Below are 9,013 nucleotides of genomic sequence, written 5' to 3' on the forward strand. Positions count from 1 at the left end.
CTAGTGGCCAAACACTGAATCATTTGAAAATGTGTGATTTTAGATAGTTTTAAGAAAACATTTAAATTAATAATTGACATTCAGATTGCTTATTATAAATTACTTAATATTTATGTATTGAAATATATATTATTATATTATATTTTACACATTTCTCACAAAGCTTCAGTCCACACAGTTGACTGGTCTGATAAAGACTGCTGTGTCTTCTACTGACCAGCAGGCAGCACTAACATACAGTGTTGAGCACTGACTCAGTAAGGCATTTCACATACACACACACATGCACACAACACACACACACAAACAATCATCGCAACCCAGTAACCTGTTGAGAAGGCACCGGTATGAGGTGCTACGGGAGGGGTGTGTGTGTGTGTGTCAGGCCCTTGATCCCACCACTTAAATGACACTTCAGAAATTTTCTCTCTCCAGCCGTTTGTGATGTGCTATGATTTAGAAATGAAAAACTGGTTACCCTGTAACAGCTTTGCAGGGAGCACCCACACACACTCATCGCTGAACAGTATTATTGCTGTTCTTTATCTGACCTGTCAGTCCTGCTGATTTAACAGGACTGTCATCAATCTTCCAGATTCTCTGCAGACACACAGACTTGTGTGAGTATACATGAGTGTAAGCTGAATAGGAGCAGAGAGAAAGAGAGTGTGTGTGTCTGTGTGTCTGTGTGTCTACGTGCGTGCGTGTGTAAGTGTGTGAGTGGAATGGCACATGCACAGAGAGCAGAGGAGTGATGAACAGACTAAATGATGAATCATAAAAGGGTCTGTATCAACTGAAGCCCCACTGACTGACCTATAATAGAACAACCACAATGTGGGCCTGTCACCCTGTTCAACCCTGTTCAACGTAGAACAATAGGAATGTTAAATATGAATTGTTTAAACTCTATGAAATGTATTTTCATATCATTATTATTAGTGTATATATTGGTGTATACAGTATATAATTGTGTAATATAATACATAGTAGTATATCATAGTGTGTTGGTGAATGTGCAGAGTCATGATGTGAAGTATGTATAGTCTTGACTGTCTGACTGGAAGGAGTTCATAAACATGGACACATCATGTACCACTCTCTCTCTCTCTCGCTCTCCCTCTGTCTCGCTCTCTTTCTGTCTCCCTCTCTCAATTTCAATTGAAGGTCTTTATTGGCATGGGAAACATGTTAACATTGCCAAAGCAAGTGGAGTAGATAATAAACAAAAGTGAAATAAACAATAAAAACAGTAACAGTAAACATTAAACTCACAGACGTTCCAGAAGAATAAAGACATGTCAAATGTCATATTATGTGCAAATGGTTCAAGTACAAAAGGGAAAATAAATAAACATAAATATGGGTTGTATTTACAATGGTGTTTGTTCTTCACTGGTTGCCCTTTTCTTGTGGCAACAGGTCATAAATCTTGTTGCTGTGATTCCACACTGTGGCATTTCACCCAATAGATATGGGAGTTTATAACAATTGGGTTTGTTTTGAAATTCTTTGTGGATCTGTGTAATCTGATGGAAATATGTGTCTCTATTATGGTCATACATTTGGCAGGTTAGAAAGTGCAGCTCAGTTTCCACCTCATTTTGTGGGCAGTGTGCACATAGCCTGTCTGTTCTTGAGAGCCAGGTCTACCTACGGCGGATTTTCTCAATAGCAAGGCTATGCTCACTGAGTCAAAGCTTTCCTTAAGTTTGGGTCAGTCACAATGGTCAGGTATTCTGCCACTGTGTACTCTCTGTTTAGGGCAAAATAGCATTCTAGTTTGCTCTGTTTATTTTGTTAATTCTTTCCAATGTGTCAAGTAATTTGTTTTCTCATGATTTGGTTGGGTCTAATTGTGTTGCTGTTCTGGGGCTCTGTCTGTTTGTGTTTGTGAACAATGCCCCAGGACCAGCTTGCGTACGGGACTCTTCTCCAGGTTCATCTCTCTGTAGGTGAAATGGCTTTGTTAAGGTTTGGGAATTACTTCCTTTTAGGTGGTTGTAGAATTTAACGGCTCTTTTCTGGATTTTGATAATTAGCGGGTATCGGCCTAATTCTGGTCTGCGTGCATTATTTGGTGTTTTACGTTGTACACGGAGGATGTTTTTGCAGAATTCTGCATGCAGAGTCTCAATTTGATGTTTGTCCCATTTTGTGAATTGTTGGTTGGTGAGCAGACCCCAGACCTCACAACCATAAAGGGCAATGGGTTCTATAACTGATTTTTACCCAGATCCTAATCGGTATGTCGTATTTTATGTTCCTTTTGATGGCACAGAATGCCCTTCTTGCCTTGTCTCTCAGATCGTTCATAGCTTTGTAGAAGTTACCTGTTGCGCTGATGTTTAGGCCAAGGTTAATATATATTTTTGTGTGCTCTAGGGCAACGGTGTCTAGATGGAATTTATATTTGTTGTCCTGGCAACTTGACCTTTTTTGGAATACCATTATTTTTGTCTTACTGAGATTTACTGTCTGGGCCCAGGTCTGACAGAATCTGTGCAGAAGATCTAGGTTCTGCTGTAGGCCCTCCTTGGTTGGTGACAGAAGCACCAGATCATCAGCAAACAGTAGACATTTGACTTCAGATTCTAGTAGGGTGAGGCCGGGTGCTGCAGACTGTTCTAGTGCCCTCGCCAATTCGTTGATATATATGTTGAAGAGGGTGGGGCTTAAGCTACATCCCTGTCTCACCCCATGGCCCTGTAGAAAGAAATGTGTGTTTTTTTCCAATTTTAACTGCACACTTTTTGTTTGTGTACATGGATTTTATAATGTCGTATATTTTTCCCTCAACACCACTTTCCATCAATTTGTATAGCAGACCCTCAAGCCAAATTGAGTCAAAAGCTTTCTTTAAATCAAATTTCTCTCTCTGTCTCACTCTCGCTCTCTCTCTCTCTCTTTCTCTGTCTCGCTCTCTCTCTCTGTCTCTCTCTCACATTCACTGCACACACACAAAACAGACACACACCCACTTGTACATTGAGAGCCTCCTGCACTTCCTAACTGGGGCACGCTGGCTGGTCACATGAATTGGAGCCGCCGGCTGGCCTGCTCTCCACATCTGCTCACAGGGAAGGAGGATGGATACACACACACACACACACACACACACACACACACACACACACACACACACACACACACACACACACACACACACACACACACACACACACACACACACACACACACACACACATCGGAGTGGATTGGTTGAATGCACTTTCTCTGTCTGATCCCAAACCAATCTCACACTACCTCATTAGGTCCTCGATGCCAATTGTAGCGCTGAAGAGAATAAAGTCACAGCTGGACTTGAACCAGTGACTCTGCTGTTAAGCACACTATCTCCTGTGTCATAAATGTCAGGACCTCTTGTCTGCGGACATAGAACAAATGCTTTCAAGGAAGCTGCACCATCTCTTCTCCTTTTGGTTCTGAGTGGATAGCTACTATAGTCCCCAGGCTCCATGCAGCTCTGTTGGGGTGTGTTGACTTTCCACCATGTTGTTTATACCCATTCGGTCCTCTCAGATCTGCAGATGGAAGTGAACAAGGACATACGGGTAGGAGTGAAGAGTTGGTTTGGAACTGGGCCTCGGAGTGTCCTAGTGCAGGTGATCTCCCAGCCCTGGTATCTCTCAGAGAGTAGCCCTGTCTGTCTCTCCAGCCCTGGTATCTCTCAGAGAGTAGCCCTGTCTCTCTCCAGCCCTGGTAGCTCTCAGAGAGTAGCCCGGTCTCTCCCCAGCCCTGGTATCTCTCAGAGAGTAGCCCTGTCTGTTTCTCCAGCCCTTGTATCTCTCAGAGAGTAGCCCTGTCTCTCCCCAGCCCTGGTATCTCTCAGAGAGTAGCCCTGTCTGTTTCTCCAGCCCTGGTATCTCTCAGAGAGTAGCCCTGTCTGTTTCTCCAGCCCTGGTATCTCTCAGAGAGTAGCCCTGTCTCTCCCCAGCCCTGGTATCTCTCAGAGAGTAGCCCTGTCTGCCTCCCCAGCCCTGGTATCTCTCAGAGAACAGCCTATAGGAAGCAGCAATGCCATCACTTTTGGCCAGATGTACTCTCTGTCTGTGATGAAGCCAAGGACTGTGTCTCAATAATCTGAAGCGGTTCCCTCGTTGCCTCCTCTCATTTATCTACACCAATCTGAAAACACAGGCTATATAAAAAAGCAAGGAGGTGCAGATGTAAGGATTTTACGTTGAACTATTGAGACTCACCCCTTGGAGAGGTTGGTGTGTGTGTGTGTGTGTGTGTGTGTGTGTGTGTGTTGTAATTAGTGAGAGTTGTCCTCTGGCTCATGCTGTGTCCAAGAGGCCGCCTGCAAACAGATATTCTTAGAGCCTGAGGGTATCATAACAGGATATGATATGGAGAATAATCACCACCAAGTAAGGAATCTTGTAGGGTTTGACCCCGTTGTGTTCTTGTGCACTCCACTCTGTTGTCAAGACAACAAAGCACAGTAAAGACGGTTGTTTAATGTTAAGCCATGTTAGGATTTTGAAAGTCATGTACAACTGACATTAGGATGGTAATTCAAAATATAGGGATAACTTCTAGACAGTAAGGAGTCCTACACTTAGAATAGTAACACATCAGTCTTGGTCCTATGGAAGATTCACTGCACATGATGCGTACAGTAAGTAATGCATTTTGGTAGTGTTTACCTCCGTGTGTATGAACATGTTTGTGTGTGTGTGTGTAAACATATATGTGTGTGTGTGTGTGTGTCATGCTCTCTCAGGACAAAAGCAATACTGTGTCAGCAGCACACACACACACACACACACCGTTTGCAGACGGCCTCTTGGACACAGCATAAGCCAGAGGACAACTCTCACTAATTACAACACACACACACACACACACACACACACACACACACACACACACACACACACACACACACACACACACACACACACACACACACACACACACACACACACACACACACACACACACACACACACACACAATGCCCTGTTTGTTGTCAAGTGTGTCCCTGCTGCTAGCTGGCCCTGTGTGTTAGCGGCTTCCTGTCTTCGTCTCCTCTCTTCGATCTTATCCACAAATCTTAAGAAGAAGAAAAACAGGCGGAGGGAAAGCACCACAACGGATGAATTAGCTTTCACCTACAGATGAAGGATCTTCATTTTGCATTGCAGTAAAGTTTTCCTGCAACAGGGTGATCAAATAAACATCACACATTTGTATTCAGCTCTGAGTTCTTTATCACAGTGTAGATTAAGGTTATTTATATTTGAGGAGAGAAGAACATGAGTGGAAGTTGCATCAGAGTATTGAGATGCAGCCCTCAGCCCTCTGACTGCAGGCCTGACTGTCTGACTCACTAAGCCTCCTCTGCCTGATCTGAAGGAACAATATCCTTTATGTATCACATAGCTACAGTAATACCACCATAGAAACAAAATCTCATTCTTGTTCTGTGAATACTGCTAGTGTATTAGCTACACATCTGTGACAGCACAGAAGAAATGTCACAACATCGATCAAGTTCAATGCCGATCCATAGATTACATAGATATACAGCTCTTGTTCTATGATGTAGGCCTACTTGTCTACTCTAGGCTATTTATGCATGATGAAATCATTGTCATCACATATTCTAAGTATTTACATCTAGATAAAGAAAATGGGAGCTCTGCACATGGAATATAGTTCATTACTACACCCGAAAAGACAATATAGAAAGCATCTTACTATACTGAACAAAAAATTGAAATGCAACATGTAAAGTGCTGGTCTCATGTTACATGAACTGAAATAAAAGATCCCAGAAATGTTGTATATGCACAAAAAGCTTATTTCTCTCAAATTGTGTGAACATATTTGTTTACATACCTGTTAGTGAGCATTTCTCCTTTACCAAGATAATCCATCCACCTGACAGGTGTGGCATGTCAAGAAGCTGATTTTAAAAAGCATGCTCGTTACATAGGTGCACCTTGTGCTGGGTACAATAAAAGGACACTCTAAAATGTGCAGTTGTGTCACACAACACAATGCTATAGATGTAATAAGTTGAGGGAGTGTGCAATTGGCATGCTGAATGCAGAAATGTCCATCAGAGCTGTTGTCAGAGAATGTAATGCTAATTTCTCTACCATAAACTGCCTCCAACATCGTATTTGGGAATCTTGCAGTACATCTAACCAGCCTCACAACCGCAGACCACATGTAACCACGCCAGCCCAGGACCTCCACATCCGGCATCTTCACCTGCGGGATCGTCTGAGACCAGCCCCCTGGACAGCTGAGGAAACTGTGGGTTTGCAGAACCGAAGAATTTCTGCACAAACTGTCAGACATTGTCTCAGGGAAGCTCATCTGCGCGCTCGTCGTCCTCACCAGAGTCTTGACATGACTGCAGTTTGGCATCGTAACCGACTTCAATGGGCAAATGCTCACCTTCGATGACCACTGGCACGCTGGAGAAGTGTGCTCTTCACGGATGAATCCCGGTTTCAACTGTACCGGGCAGATGGCAGACAGCGTGTATGGCGTCGTGTGGGCGGGCAGTTTGCTGATGTCAACATTGTGAACAGAGTGCCCCATGGTGGCGGTGGGGTTATGGTATGGGCAGGCATAAGCTACGGACAACGAACACAATTGCATTTTATTGATAGCAATTTGAATGCACAGAGATACCGTGACGAGATCCTGAGGCCCATTGTCATGCCATTCATCCGCCGCCATCACCTCATGTTTCAGCATGATAATGTACGCTCACATACCGCAAGGATCTGTACACAATTCCTGGAAGCTGAAAATGTCCCAGTTCTTCCATTGCCTGCATACTCACCAGACATGTCACCCATTGAACATGTTTGGGAGGCTCTGAATCGACGTGTACGACAGCATTTTCCAGTTCCTGCCAATATCCAGCAACTTTACACAGCCAATGAAGAGGAGTGGGACAACATTCCACAGGCCGCAATCAACAGCCTGATCAACTCAATGCGAAGGAGATGTGTCTTGCTGCAGGAGGCAAATGGGGGTGACACCATCTGATGCTTTCGGATCCACATCCCTACCCTTTTTTTTAAAGGGATCTGTGACCAACAGATGCATATCTGTATTCCCAGTCATGTGAAATCCAGAATTAGGGCCTCATTTATTTATTTACATTGACTGATGTCCTTATATGAACTGTAAAATCGTTGAAATTTTTGAATGTTGCGTTTATATTTTTGTTCAGTGTACTTGCAATGGACCTTTGCAAACACTAATGTGCAGTCATGTCATATTCTCCAGAATGCACCAAAAGCCTTCTCTTGTAGGGGGTTGGGATTCCCTAACCACCCGCTGTTATGCCAGAGACACAAAGCAAGATATGACAGCGGCTGTTGGAATTGTTTTAACACTGTTAATAATTGACTCTGTTTCGACCAACTGTTTCGACCAGCTCTTATACTGATTGACAGCACATCATCGATATCGAAGCATTTTTCCCAAACCCCACGTATCTCTGGAAGATCAATGAACGCCTGCGTATTCGTCACACTGGTGCGTGATCCCCACACCTGGAGCGTCATCAAACATAGAAATGATAAACTAGAGCGGGTATATTGTCTCTGACCGAATGGAGACACTTGCCATGAAATATTTTTCAGACATTTTAACATATTTACAGATAAGGTAATTTAATAAGATTAAATATTGCGACACTTAGAAAATATAACTACATACGCTAGTCTCGTTCACAATCTAGACATGATATGTCTATGGTCATGCAGTCGTGCCTTCGGATGGCCGTGAACGCGCATGTCATGTTCGCTGCAGATATTCTTCCTTCAGCGAAGCGCTGCCTGTAGAATCCAGACGCTGTGTGTTTTGACACTGACAGCGAAGGCAGCCTATTTCACATACATGTACACAACCTGCTATTTGATTCAAACCGACTGAAGATTATCCTCCACCTCCGCGGCGTTTTAGCGGATATTCGGAGAAACAAAAAACAAGTCGCTGGCAGACCGACGCAATTCCCAGCAGCAGTGGCGAGTTAGATGGAGAAACAGAGGGTGGACGAGTCGCTGTCGTAAATAATTAAATATCCAGGCATCTGTTGAAGCTAAAATAAGGGGAAAATGCATCTCCACCAGGTGCTAACGGGAGCTGTGAACCCCGGTGACTGCTGCTATTCTGTGGGGAGCGTCAACGACATTCCTTTCACCGTAGGTTTTATTTTGATATTGAACTGATCTGACGCTGTTTGGGAGACGATGATTAGCTACCTAGCTGTCAGCGATAGCATCCTTGCTAACTAAGCAGCGCTAGATAGCATCTTGGCTAGCCATGTACAGACAGAGCGCTAACAAGATTCACAGAGTCGTCTGCATGAAGTGCACCGATATATTCGCGGGTAACGTTGAGTCAGGTCTGTGAGGCTGCCAATCCACCACATCATTCATTCGCCCTGACATTAACGGTCGGCATTAGCCAGCTAACAGTGGGTGTTCAAGGTTATCCTACGATGTTCGCAGAGGATATAGAGCCAGAGCTAACGTTCTGTTTATTTGCTTTGGTCCTAAGACGGAAAGCCTGTCAGATGACCTTTATGATGCTGCGTGTAACAAGGGTCGACAGGGGAATTCCTTTGATGTTTTTACTCAATTTCACATATAACATCGATAATAATGCAGTTTTCTTTCCAGCATCCAAACAATACATTGAATGATATGATTTTAACGCCACACCTATCCCGGGGCTAGGGCTTGGTGTGGGGGTGTGTGTTGTGAGCGAGACTAGCTAACATTGGCGTCAGTGTCATTAGCTCGAGCGGCTGTCAAGCTAGCATCAGCTGTGCAGGCGGTGACGTAGACAGCTAGCTGGCATCCTTTCAGCGCAAAGAGGTTGCGTGTTATTGTGCATGCATCATATCTCATTTACTATCCATCTACTATCCATCTGAATAATATGATAGTCATTTGGAAATATAGTAGTTAGTCAGTGTGCATTTTCTCATTTGATGTTGGTCACCCTC

The sequence above is a fragment of the Salvelinus alpinus genome, chromosome 5 (genome assembly GCF_045679555.1).
Source record: "Salvelinus alpinus chromosome 5, SLU_Salpinus.1, whole genome shotgun sequence".
Classification (NCBI taxonomy): Eukaryota; Metazoa; Chordata; class Actinopteri; order Salmoniformes; family Salmonidae; genus Salvelinus; species Salvelinus alpinus.